This window comes from Rhinolophus sinicus, linkage group LG18 (assembly GCF_036562045.2).
Source record: "Rhinolophus sinicus isolate RSC01 linkage group LG18, ASM3656204v1, whole genome shotgun sequence".
In the NCBI taxonomy this organism is placed as follows: Eukaryota; Metazoa; Chordata; class Mammalia; order Chiroptera; family Rhinolophidae; genus Rhinolophus; species Rhinolophus sinicus.
In genome coordinates, this window is record NC_133767.1 from 16,517,056 (window position 1) to 16,529,946 (window position 12,891).

At 46.8% G+C, this 12,891-nt stretch overlaps 1 protein-coding gene across 1 annotated transcript in view; it reads left to right on the forward strand.

Moving 5' to 3' along the window:
- Positions 1-397: 397 nt before the first annotated feature.
- The window catches only part of IL21R (interleukin 21 receptor), a 29,413-nt gene continuing 16,919 nt past the window's right edge, over positions 398-12,891 (forward strand). Inside the window, exon 1 of the mRNA XM_019718092.2 lies at positions 398-907. The gene's annotated coding sequence lies outside the window, so the exon portion shown is untranslated. The remainder of the gene's footprint in view (positions 908-12,891) is intronic.

Here is a 12,891-nt window from a genome sequence, read left to right on the forward strand (position 1 = left end):
AAGAGGGTCACTGCCACCATGTCTCCGTGAGACCTTGAGCAAGCTCTGGTCTTGGATTCTGTCTCGTCTCTGAGCCGAGAGTTGGACTCTCAGGACCCCAGGGGCTTCCCGGTCCAGTGATGGCTCTTCCCGACCCCTTGGAGCTCCCGTTCCACATCTGTGAGAAGCAGCGGCTCACAGCTGTCCTGCCTGCCGCATGGGTCATGACCTTGAAGCCTGTGGGGATGATGTCACCCTGGCGCCCCAGTGTATTCCTAGCAGGTGACCTTTGAGGAGCAGTGGGCCCTGTCAGGGGGCGGGGCCCCCTCCCACCTCTTTCTCACTCTGTCTGGGGAGGAGCCAGCGGCGCTGGGGGCGGGGCTGGGAGAGCTCTCACCACATCCTCCTCTTCCAACTCGCACACGCGCTGGGGCAGGGATGGCAGCCACTGCCCCTGGTGCATCCACTGCTCTCTCTGCCGAGTGACTGATGGGCTCCGTGTTCCAATGTCTGTCTGCTTCTGCCTGAGTGTGACTGACAGCCTATCTGCCCGCCTATCTGTCCCTCTGTGTGTCTGCCTGACTGGCTACCTGCCTGACCAGCCCTGTCTGCTGTCTGTCCGTCCCCAGAGGATCACTCCCCGCCCCACAATGACTGTTTGCTGCCTCTGTGTGACCTCTCTGGGATGTGACTGACCATTGCCTGTGTGCCCTGCTGGCTCCTGGTGTGTGGCCTGCCTGCCCGGAACCCAGCTGCCATCAGTCCCGGGGACTCAGAGCGGTCCGTGTGGAATTCCCACCCCGAACCCGACTGTTGTCTCAGACCCTCACCTCCCAGCCCTCGCTGAGCCCAGCTGCCACCCGTGGGAAGCCACAGGATTGCTCCGAGCACACGGAATGGATTTCTGAGGGAGAAGCTGGAAGAGCAGGTAACTGGGCTCCAGCGACTGAGCTCAGCGGGGCCGGGGCGTCTTCTCCGCCCTGGCCAAGGTGGAGGGGACAGAAGGCTCCTGCAGCCTCATCACAGCTGGGCACAGTGAGACCAGCAGGGTGGGTTACAGACTCTTGTTCAGCTCAGCTCGGGGTGACTGGGGGCCTTTGTGTGAGTCTGCTGGAGGCTCAGGACACGGGCATGGCTAAGATGACCCCGTGAGCTGTCTATGAAACTAATCCCCCAAAGGCCAGGGGCTGGGGAGAGAAAGGTGCTTCCAGACTGAGCATGACTCCACAGTCACTATGGTTCTGGGCAGCTGAGCCGGGCAGGGCTGGCATGGGTGTGAATGTATAACACTTCTAGGGGGCGATTTAGGGGGTGGGAGAAAGGCATCAACGTGGCGCCAGCGTCTGTGTTTTAGCTCCTTTATTTCATCGAATCCTTCAAAACAAGCTGGTGTGCCCATTTCACAGACAAAAAAACTGAGGCTCTGAGAGGTGGAGTGATTTTCCTAAGGTGACTCAACCAATACGTAGCAGGGTAAGCAGGTGACTTGGTCGCTGCTGTCTCCTCATCTTTCTGGTGAAAGCCCGGGCGTGGGCTGATGGTGAGAGGCCGATTGGTTCTGTGTGCTCGTGTGGAGGAGAGGGGCATGCGGGAAACTGCCGGAGGCTCGGCCTGGAAAGATGGGTTGAATTTTGACTTGTGAAATAGAGGGGAAGGAAGGAACAGGCAGACATGGTCCTGGCAGAGGAGATGGGGAAGTAAAGGCCCGAAGCAGAAACTTAGGATTTGTAGAAGGAAGGGCAAGATGCTGGTCAGCGGAAGCTGAGGACCCAGGGCAGGGGGCATTACACAGTCAGGGGCTGCTCCTGGGAGGGAGCTGCAATCCCCTAGGGGAAGTATGGGGGTTTTAGAAATACATGGTGGAGTGGGGGAAAATCTGGGGGTTCAAAATCCAGCCATGCGATTTCCTAGCTGGGTGAGCTTGGGCGAGTCTCTGTGCTTCTTCTAGCTATGTGGAGCCTCGGTGCTCTCATCTGTAAAATGGGGACAAAGGCAGTTCCATCCTCGTGGGGCTGGTTGTGAGGATTCGAAGGCATAGAAATATGAAAGCTGCTGGCCAGAGGCCTGTCCAGGAAGGGAGTTTGCATCGTGAAGAAGCTGGAGCTTGGGGAGGAGAAGGGCCACTTTCTAAGAGCGGTAGAATGTACTGGGACACGTCCCTCAGCCCCCTGAGTCCTGGTCCTCCTGGCACAGGCGCTCAGCATGCTTCCAACACTTCAGGGTCTCCCATAATCCTCACACCACCAGGCGAGGTTGCTGGCCTCATTCATCCCATTTCACAGAGGAGGAGACTGAGGCTCAGTAGGGAGAACCTTGGCCCAGGTCAACGGTGACCATGAGATTCAGAGCTGGGTTTGGATTCCCAGTCTGTTTGCTAGCGAGGCCACAACCTGCTGGACAGAATAACATAAAAGTAAAACTCATAGTCTTGAGGTACCTCCCGAGAGGGGGTATTGGATCAAAGGGGCTGGGCAGACCCCAGCAGGGAGCCCCTGATCACCTGTTCCCCACACCTGGCAGGGTGTCTGGATCCTTACAACCCCGCGTGGAGGAAGCTAAGACCCCTAGGTAGCCAAGGTCCAGGGCCAGGAGAGGGGGGCAAACACGATGAGAGCTGAGCCCTTGGCAGTGCAGGCTTGCACCTATCCAGAGAGGAAGAGAGGGGAGCTGAGTGGGGGTTATGGGCAGTGGGTGGGGACGTGTTGGAGGGGAGGCCAGTTCAAGAGAGGTGGACAGAGGAAAGCAGGCCACCAGAGGCTTTGAGAGGCACCACATTCCCTGCCTGGTTCCTGCTAAAGAAACGAATGCAAGGAAGGAAGGGCATCCTTCCTTCCTCAGCCAGGAAGAGGAGCCAGTTCCTGGTGGTCAGGTGGGGGCGTTGGGTCTGGTTTATGAACACACCGCTGATGGGGACGTGGGGCTTTGGAACCAGCCCGACCTGGGTTTGAGTCCCAGCTCCATCACGTAGTACATGCGTGACCTTGAATAAGCCGTGGGCCTCGGTTTCCTCATCTGTTACATGGAAATAAGAAGGCCTGTCTTGGACTCGTGGTGAGGTTTTGTTCAACAGGTATTTATGGAGCACCTACTGTGTGTCAGGCTCTGTCCTTGGCCCTGGGGGTGCAGTGGTGCACAGACAGCCAGTGCAATGCGGACAGCAGTGACTCACAAGGAATGGTGGCGATGTTTGACTTTCAATATTATTGGTAATAGTCTCGTGTTATTAGCTAGGACATCTGGCATAGCTTCTAGCATATATACTAAGCCCTCAGTGAAGGACAGCTCTTAGGAGGATTCTACTCCCCACTTTCCCAGATGGGGAAACTGAGACGCATGGGGGGCGGGGTTATCTAGGGTCATCCAGAGAGTCATTTACAAGCAAAGGAGAAAAAGCTGTGAAGACAGGGGAACAAGCACTTCCTCACATGTTTCTCCCTTTCCTGCCCCCCAGTGCCCTCCAAACCTGAGGGGTGGGGGAGGGGAGATGGGAGAAGCCCCACCCCCACCCCAAGGCTCACAGGTGCCACCGCCCCCACTCCCTGCCTGGCACACGGCCAAAGGGACTTTTTATGACAGCTCAAATGAGAGCTCTGAGTAAACTTGGAACTTCTGAAACAACCTGAGAATATTCCCTTCCACGGAGTGTGGGCAGGGGCCCCGCTGAGGGCCCCCAAAGGCCAGGACACCTGCAGCAGGGACCCAGCCAGCCTGCTGGTCCCACAGCCCCTAGGGAGGATCTGGTTATGCAAATTGTCCCCAAGGAGGTGGGGCAAGGGTCCCAGCCTGGTTCCCCCTCAGGCGACGGCCCCTCCTCACCATATAGCAATGGCCACGGCTCTGGACTTCTCTGGGCTTTTGTTTCCTCCTCTGCCTGATGCTGTAAACCGGGACCAGGGCCAGCAAACTTTCTCCAGCACAAATCATTAACATTCTGGCTACTTTGTCCAGGGCCGGGGCAGGCTGCTGGGGGCCTTCTGGGCAAGGAAAGAATAAAGGCAGGTTGCCCCACCCCCTCCTCCCCCCCACCTCGTGGCCTCAAGCGGCGGTGGTTGAAAGCACCCTTTCTTTCTCTGCCCGACCAGCAGCCCCTCCTGGGCTGGGGGAAAGGGAGCTGGAGTGAGATGTGGCTATGGGAGCCGAGAGAGGTTGTACAGTCTGGGCAAGGTTGCCCAGCATGGTGGAGACTGCAGGGCACGGAGAGATTGCACAGGCAGGCTGGGAGAAGTTCCGGGAGGGAAGGTTGTTTCGTGAAAATAGGTTTCATGGATGAGGATTCATGGCCCGCCTGGGAGAGAGAGAGTGAGAGACTGAGCGTTTCCACAGGCTCAGAGGTTGTACAGACTGGGAAGGGACAGGCCCTCCCCCTCATGGTTAGCTCCTACTGACTAAGGAATAAGCCCAGAGTCCTGGCACATGTGTCCTCAGACACCCACAAGCCGCCCTCATCACTGGCAAAAAAGCAAAAAGCAGCTAACGTTACCCAAACACTTACAGTGTTCCCAGCACCTGCCTCACACTCCCTTAGCCAATTCAGGGCACAGGGCACTGCCCCCATTTGACAGATGAGGAAAACTGAGGCCAGAGAAGGGGTGAGACTGAATACTATTTAACTTTGGAGTGTACAGAGAAAGGGTCTCATTGGGAGTGAGTGGCAGAGCCTTCTTTCCGATTCAGGGCCACCAGGCTGGTTCTCCCCCAGCCAAAGAGCTCTGCTTAGGCAAGAACTAGCTGCTTCACCCTGGGCAGCCCACTGTCCCCCTCTGAAAGTTACTAATCTGATGACAGCAGACATGATCGCTCAGACCCTGGGTGTTGCCCAGGGTGGGGGGAAGTTCCTGGGGACCGTGATGAAGCTGATGGGGAAACCGAGACCTCTTGGGGGCTGCCTCCGGGCTGCTCCTTGTATGACTGGACACAGCAATTCTTAGTCTCCTTCATTCATCCCCCATTTTTCTTCAGCTACTTTTTGAACACTTACTGTGTCCCAGGCCTCCTTCTATGCGCTGAGGATTCTGTGGTGAACAACACAGGGAAATTTCCCAGCGTCTGGGGGCTTCTGCTCCAGGACTGAGATACGAGTAGGTCATAAACACAAAAACAGGAACATTTACTAAATGAGTCCTAGTATTACAATTGTGAAGGAGACGGACAAAGGGATATGTGGCACAGAGAACCTCCAGGGGGACCCATTTCAGACAGACTAGATTGCCTCATTGAGGAGGCAACATTGTAGTTAAAACCTGAGGATGAGAAAACATGAAGCACGAGGCAAAGTGTCCTAGGCAGAAGGAATGGCATGTGCAAAGGTCCTGAGGTGGAAAAAAAGAGTTGGAGCATTGGTGCTTTTATTCTTATCAAGTTTCTAAAGATTCCCAATGCACGGAATTTAATAAGAAGGAGTGAAAAAGAAGCAGCTTTCACTTTGGAGGGTCTGTCTACATAAGTTTTAACATTGAGGTTAAGCTTCAAACTCTCTTAGGATCGAAAGCATTTTCTTTCAGTCACTCAATGTTTTGAGCACCTATGTGTCAGGTACTGGTTAGTCACTGGGGATTCAGCAGAAACCAAGAAACACACGGTGCCTGCCTGGGGGTTGCTCAGAATGTCGCTGAAAGCACCATGAGCAGTGTGCTCTGATGGAGGGATGGACCCCAAAGGAAGGAGTGACTCATACTCTTTGGAGAGGTCAAAGATTTATAGAGGAGATGACAGCCAAGGTAGGCAGAGAGTTCCGGTGGCTGAAACAGCACGTGCAAAGACGTGGACGCCACATGAATGGGGGTGCTGGGGGAGCCATCAGGAAGCTGGTGTGTCTGGAGTCCAAGATGAACACTGGGGGGCACATCTGAAATGTCTTGAATGCTGGGTGTGGGGACAGAGTCCCAGAGAGCAGGTTCCAGGCTCTCGGCCTCACGTGGAAAGGTGCTGGCTCGGGTAGTAGATGGCCATCAGCTGTGACTAGTTGGCCGTCAGCTGTTACCGGTTAGCCATTGGCCACTGATATAACTGCTGTGGCTAAGCTAGCAAGATTGTAGTCAGCACTACAGATTGCAGTTAGCAAGTGAGGTTGGTTGGCAGAAAAGCAGACGGCAGGTTGTGGATCGTGTGGCTCCTGCTTCCTGTGTCTCCAACCCAGCCGCCAGCGAGACTATAGTGGTCTGACTCCCCTACCTATTTCTCTGTGGGTGTTCCTTTTTGGCCTCACCATGTCCTGCGTTCGTATGTGGGGAGTGGGAGCTGAGACCCGCATGATACCCTGCGTGACACTGGGCTAAGGAATTTGGGGTTTTCCCTGAAGAGCAATGGGGAGCCACAGAATGCCATAGCTGGAATGAGCACTGGTTTGGAGGGGCCACCCAGGGCGGCAGGCCAACCAGTAGGACAGGTGGGCAAACATTCTTGAAGACCAGGGATAGACTCGGAGCCCTGCCTTCTGTGTTCCTTTTCGGGAAGTCCCTCCGTCTTTGACACTTCCCCTTCTGGTGACCTGCTGGCTCTTGGTTCTGGCCTTTCTGGGGAGTCCCTCTTCACCCACCCCATTTCTTCTTGGTTCCTATGGGAAACGGGTCATTTTACTTTACCACACACCCTACCTTTCACTTTCACCCCCCAGTCCCCACCTGGGTCACGTTGAATGACCGACTTGAGGAACTAAATAGACCCCATTCCTGAATCATCAGTGAGGGAAAGACGATAGAGGGAAACCATGAACTTGGGTTCTTTCCAGTTTGGAAGGTTGTAAATAGTGCTACGACACTCTGGTGTGTCTGCGTGTGTACATACGTACACATTCCTCTTGGGCGCCTGACCTAGAAATGGAATAGTTGGGCCTCTTGTTCAGCTGAACTTTTCCAGCCTGGTGCACCAATGTACACGCCTACCAGAAAATTGTGTCAAGACTGAGAGTTCCAGTTACTTCGGATCCTATTCTGCACTTGGAATAGTGTGTCTTTTTCATTTTAGCCGTTATGGATATTGGTAACATACTGGGCTGTAAATTTGCATGTTCTTGATGAATAAGGATGTTGAACACCTTTTAATATGCTTTTTATCCATTTGGATGTCTTCTTTCGTGAAGGGTCTGTTTAAGCTTTCTGTCAATTTTTTTTTTTTAAGACATGATTTTTTTTTTTTAAAGATTTTATTGGGGAAGGGGAACAGGACTTTATTAGGGAAAGTGTGTACTTGCGGGACTTTTCAAAGTCAAATTGTTGTCCTTTCAATCTTAGTTGTAGAGGGTGCAGCTCAGCTCCAGGTCCAGTTGCTGTTGTTCGTTGCAGGGGGCACAGCCCCCCATCCCTTGTAAAACCCACAGATACAGAAGGCCAACTATATTAAATTTTCCAATCCATGAGCATAGTATGTCCCTCCATTTCTTTATATTTTTTAAAGTGTATCGTACAAATATCTTGTAGGTTTCTGTGTAGAGTTCTTATGCATCTTTCATTCGAGTTATTCTTGGGTATTTGATATTTATGCTAATGTAAATTGTATCTTTTTTCAATTTCATGTTTGTTCTTAGTATATAGAAATAGATTAGTATATTTGTTCTTAGTATATACAATAGATTTCCCCCACACACACTTTATTAACTTCGTGAACACACTTTTTCAAGCTGGAGTTCCAGCAGAAATAGCTGCGAAACCCAGACCACTTCAACTGACCACCAGTTGGCGCCTTCCTACCTTTGCTTTTGTAATGTGTGTAGTAGATCTCTCCATCTGCTAATCCCAGAAGGCGTTTTGTGGTGGAAAGCAGCACGTCCAAGCCTTGGACTTCATAAACCAGTAAATATTCTTCTACCCTCTTAACAATTTTTTTTTTTAACAGGACTTTATTGGGGAACAGTGTGCACTTCCAGGACTTTTTCTCCAAGTCAAGTTGTTGTCCTTTCAATCTTAGTTGTGGAGGGTTCTGTTCAGCTTCAAGTTGTTATTCTTTGAGTCTTAGTTGTGGAGGGCGCAGCTCAGCTCCAGGTCCAGTTGCCATTGCTAGTTGCAGGGGGCACAGCCCACCATCCCTTGCGGGAGTCGAACCGGCAACCTTGTGGTTGCGAGGACGCACTCCAACCAACTGAGCCATCCGGGAGCTCAGCGGCAGCTCAGCTCAAGGTGCCATGTTCAATTTTTTAGTTGCAGAGGGCGCTGCCCACCATCCCTTGCGGGAGTCGAGGAATTAAACTGGCAACCTTGTGGTTGAGAGCCCGCGCTCCAACCAACAACTGAGCCATCCGGGAGGCAGCTCAGCTCAAAGTGCCATGTTCAATCTTAGTTGCGGGGGGCAGAGCCCACCATCCCTTGCGGGACTCGAGGAATTGAACTGGCAACCTTGTGGTTGAGAGCCCGCGCTCCAACCAACAACTGAGCCATCCGAGAGGCAGCTCAGCTCAAAGTGCCATGTTCAATCTTAGTTGCGGGGGGCAGAGCCCACCATCCCTTGCGGGACTCGAGGAATTGAACTGGCAACCTTGTGGTTGAGAGCCCACTGGCCCATGTTGGAATCGAACCGGCAGCCTTCGGAGTTAGGAGCACGGAGCTCTAACCGCCTGAGCCACCGGGCCGGCCCCTTCTTAACAATTTTTAAGTGTACAATACAGAACAGTCCAGGATTGGGAACTATATGCAAATTGTTAGACAACAGATCTTTAAAACTTTTTCATCAGGCACGACTGGACTGCTATACCCACCGAACAACCCCCATTATATCCCTTCCCTGCAGCCCCTGGCAATACCCATTCCACTTCCTATTTCTATGAGTTTGATTACTTTAGATATGTCATATAAGTGGAATCATGCAGTATTTGTCTTTTGTGATTGGCTTATTCACCTTTAGCATAATGTCCTCAAAAATTATTCATGTTGTATGTAGCATCTGGCAGACTTTTTTTTCCTTTTTAAAGGCTAACTAGTATTTTATTGTATGTATACCACCTGTTCTTGATCCATTCACAAGGTAATGAATTTAGATTGCTTTCTCATCAATATATTGTCAGTAATGGGTGTATTATGAGTAATGAGAGTATCGAAATGAAGATGGTTGTGCAAATATCTCTTTGAGATCTTGTTTTCAATTCCTTTGGCTATGTACCCAGAAGTGATATTGCTGGATACATGGTAGTTCTATTTTTAATTTTAACAGGAAACTCCATCCTGTTTTCTATAGCATTTCACCGTTTTACAAGCCCACCAACAAGGTACAAGGAATCCAATTTTTCCACATCCTCACCAATCTAGTAGTCATCTTAACAAGTGTGAAATAATAACTCACTGTGGGTTTGATTTGCGTTTCTCTGATAACTAGTGACGTTGAGCATCTTCTCACGTATCTGTTGGCCATTCGTTTATCTTCTCTTGGACACATATCTACTCAAATCTTTTGCACATTTTTTTCAATTAGGCTTTTGTTTTTGTTGTTACTGAGCTGTAGTTCTTTATAAATTCTGAATATATCCAATATATGGTTTGTAAACATTTCCTATCATTCTGTAGGGTGCTCTTTCACTCTGTTGGTTGTTTCCTCTGCTGCACAAAAGTTTTTAAGTTTGATGTAGTTCTATCTGTATTTGCTTTGTTGCTTGTGCTTTAAGTGTCATATCCAAGAAATAACTGCCAAGCCCAATGTCATTAAGTTTTTTCTTATGTTTTCTTTTAGGAGTTTTATAGTTTCGGGTCTTACATGTAAGTCTTTAATCCATTTTGAGTTAATTTTTGTGTACGATGTAAGATAAGATTCCATCTTCATTCTTTGACACGTGGCTATCCAGCATTCCCAGCACCATTTGTTGAAGAGACCTTCCTTTCCCCATTGTATAGTCTTGGCACCCTTGTCAAAAATCATTTGACCAGGCACATAAGCATTTATTTCTGGGTTCTCTATTCTGTTTCATTGGTTTATGCCTGATTTTATGTCAATCTCTACTTTGATTACTGCTGCTTGGTAATATGTGTTGAAATCAGGAAGTGTCAGGCCTCCAGCTTTGTTTTTCTTTCTCAAGATTGTTTTGGTTATTTGGGGTTTTTTGAGATTCCATATGAATTTTAAGATTGTTTTTCTGTTTCTGCAAATAATGCCAGTGGGATTTTGACAAAGATTGTATTGAATCAGTAGATTGCTTTGGACATTAAAAAAATATTGTCTTCCAATCCATGAACATGGAATGTTTTTCCATTTATTTGTGTCTTCTTGAATTTCTTTCAGCAATATTTTGTCGTTTTCAGTGTATAAGTCTTTCATCATTTTGGTTAAGTTTACTCCTAAATATGTTATTCTTTTTGAGGTTATTGTAAGTGGCATCGCTTTGGTAGTTTAAACTTCGTCAGATATTATCATAATTACTCTTTTAAGCAATTAGTATTCATTTATATTTATAATACTCTCTATTGCTCTTCATTTCTTCCTGTAGTACCATCTGGGATTCTTTTTCCTTTGCCTGAATAACTCACTCAGTATATATTTTGATGCAGATCTATTAGTGACAAATTCTATCAGCTTTTTTTTTTTTTTGGTCTGAAAAGATGTTTATTTTGCTTTCATTTAAACAATTTTTAACTAAAAATTCATTTACACATAAAATTCACTCTTTTAAAGTGTACAATTAAGTGGTTTTCAGTATATTCACAGTGTTGTGCAACCATCACCACTATCTAACTGGAGGACATTTTTATCACCCCAAAACCCCCATGTCCATTACCAGTCACTCCCCATTTCTCCTCCCTCCAAAGCTCTAGCCCCTGGCAACCACTAACCTACTCCCTGTCTCTATGGGCTTGCCTGTTCTGGACATTTCATATATAAATGGAATCATACGCTATGTGGCTTTTTGTTTCTGGTTTCTTTACCTTAGCATAAACTTTCAAGGCTCATCCTTGGTGTAACATGTGTCACTGCTGCATTCATTTTTATGGCTGAATAACATCCTACATTTTGTCCATTCATCAACTGATGGACACTTGGGTTGCTTCTAATTTGGGCCTAATATGAATAATGCTGCTATGAACCTTTGTGTACAAGAGTTTTTCTGTGGATGTATATTTTCAACTCTTTTTGTTTACATAGTAAGAGTCAACTTGCTTGGTCATGTGATAATACTATACTGTATTAATTTTTTGAGTAACTGCAAAATTGTTTTCCACAGCAGATACACCATTGTATTCTGAATCCTAGACCCCTAACAAATATATGATTTGTGAATATTTTTCCCACTCTGTAGATTGTCTTTCCATTTTCTTATAGTGTCTATTGAAGTACAAAAGTTTTAAATTTGAAATAGTCCAATGTATCTATTTTTTCTTTGGTTCCTTGTGCTTTTGTTGTCCTATCTAAGAAACTATTGTGTTTGGTTGTTTTTGTTTGGTTCTTTATTTGTTTTGCTTCATTTTGTCTTTTGGTGTGAATCCCTTAGGATGTTGTATATATAAAATTATATAATCTGGAAACAGAAACACTTTACTTCTTCTTTTCCAATATGGATGGCTTTTTTTCTTTTAGTTGACTTATCACCTGTACTAGAACCTTCAGGACAATGTGTTATAGAAGTCATGAGAATGGACAGTCTTGTCTTGTTTATGGTCTCAGAGGGAAAGTTTTTGGTTTTTCCCCATTATGTATGATGTTAGCTATGGGATTTTAGTCAATCCCTTTATCATATACTGAACTTGACTTCGTTGTTTTTTTTTTGAAGGCTATTTTTGCAGGATATAAAATTTAAGTTGCATTTTAAGTATGTATTTATCTATAATTTTTTAAAAAGTTTTTCTATGATGTGTCTAGATGTGGTTTTCTTTGTATTTGTCTTTTGGGGGCTTTTCTTAACTTGTATCTCTATTATTGCTTCTGAGTAGTTCTCTCTTTCTTAACTCCAAATACATGTACGTTGGACCTTTTCACAATATCTCATATGTCTCTTTCGGTTTTTTTTTCTTTCTGTATTTTAAAACACTTTTTTTCTCTGCGTATTTCAATCTTGGTATTTTCTATTGACCAGTCTTCTAGTTCACCAACCCTCTCTTGTGATGTTTCTAATATTTGCTAAAGCCACCAATTCAGTTCTTATACATTTCAATTATTGTATTTTTCATTTCTAGGGTTTCTACTTTTAAATAGATTTTATATTGCTGGTGGAATTCTTGAACATACTAATCATAGCTATTGTAAATCATGTCTAATAATATTTTCTAAATCATCTATGTGTCTGTTTCCATTGTCTTTTTTCCTCTTGATTTTTGGTCATTTGGTATTCTTTCTTGGTTTTCCTTGTCAATTTAAGTGAATGCTGGCCACTGTGTGTGCAAAATAGAGAGACTTATATAGGCAGATCAACTCAATGCTGTCAAGGCCAAACTATTTCTCACCTTTCCTTACCCTTAAAGCGCAGCCTCTCCTGAACAACTGGGTATTTTTTCTTGCCAGGCCTTGAACTTCAATTCTTTCCTCAGCATCGTGAAACTGCCCAAATCCATTATTAGCTTTTTAGCCTATTGGCAGATGATTTTTGCTAGATTTCTTGATATGCAAGTCATTTGCAATGATTTGGCAAAGTATTTGAAGGGAAATTGCATACAGAGTTTCAATGCATTTTCCTTCTCTCTGATACCCTGTCTTCCCTGTCTCACTTGGTTGCTCTCTCATGTCTTTTTTTTTCTACTTAGTAGTTGTTCTCAGTAGGGGGATTAGTCTGATACCAGCTACTCCATCAGAGCCAGGAGTGAAAGTCCCCTTCCACATTTTATTTTACAAACTTAAGATTCACTTACATTTAAAATGTTATGAAATAGTCGGCGCATACAAAAAAGATATAAAGAATAACAAACACCAGTGGTAACTTCACTTAGTTTTACCAAACCGTTGAGACCCATGAACACCCCCTCTTCATCACATCCCCTCTGTTTCTCCACTATTTGAAGTTTGATGTTC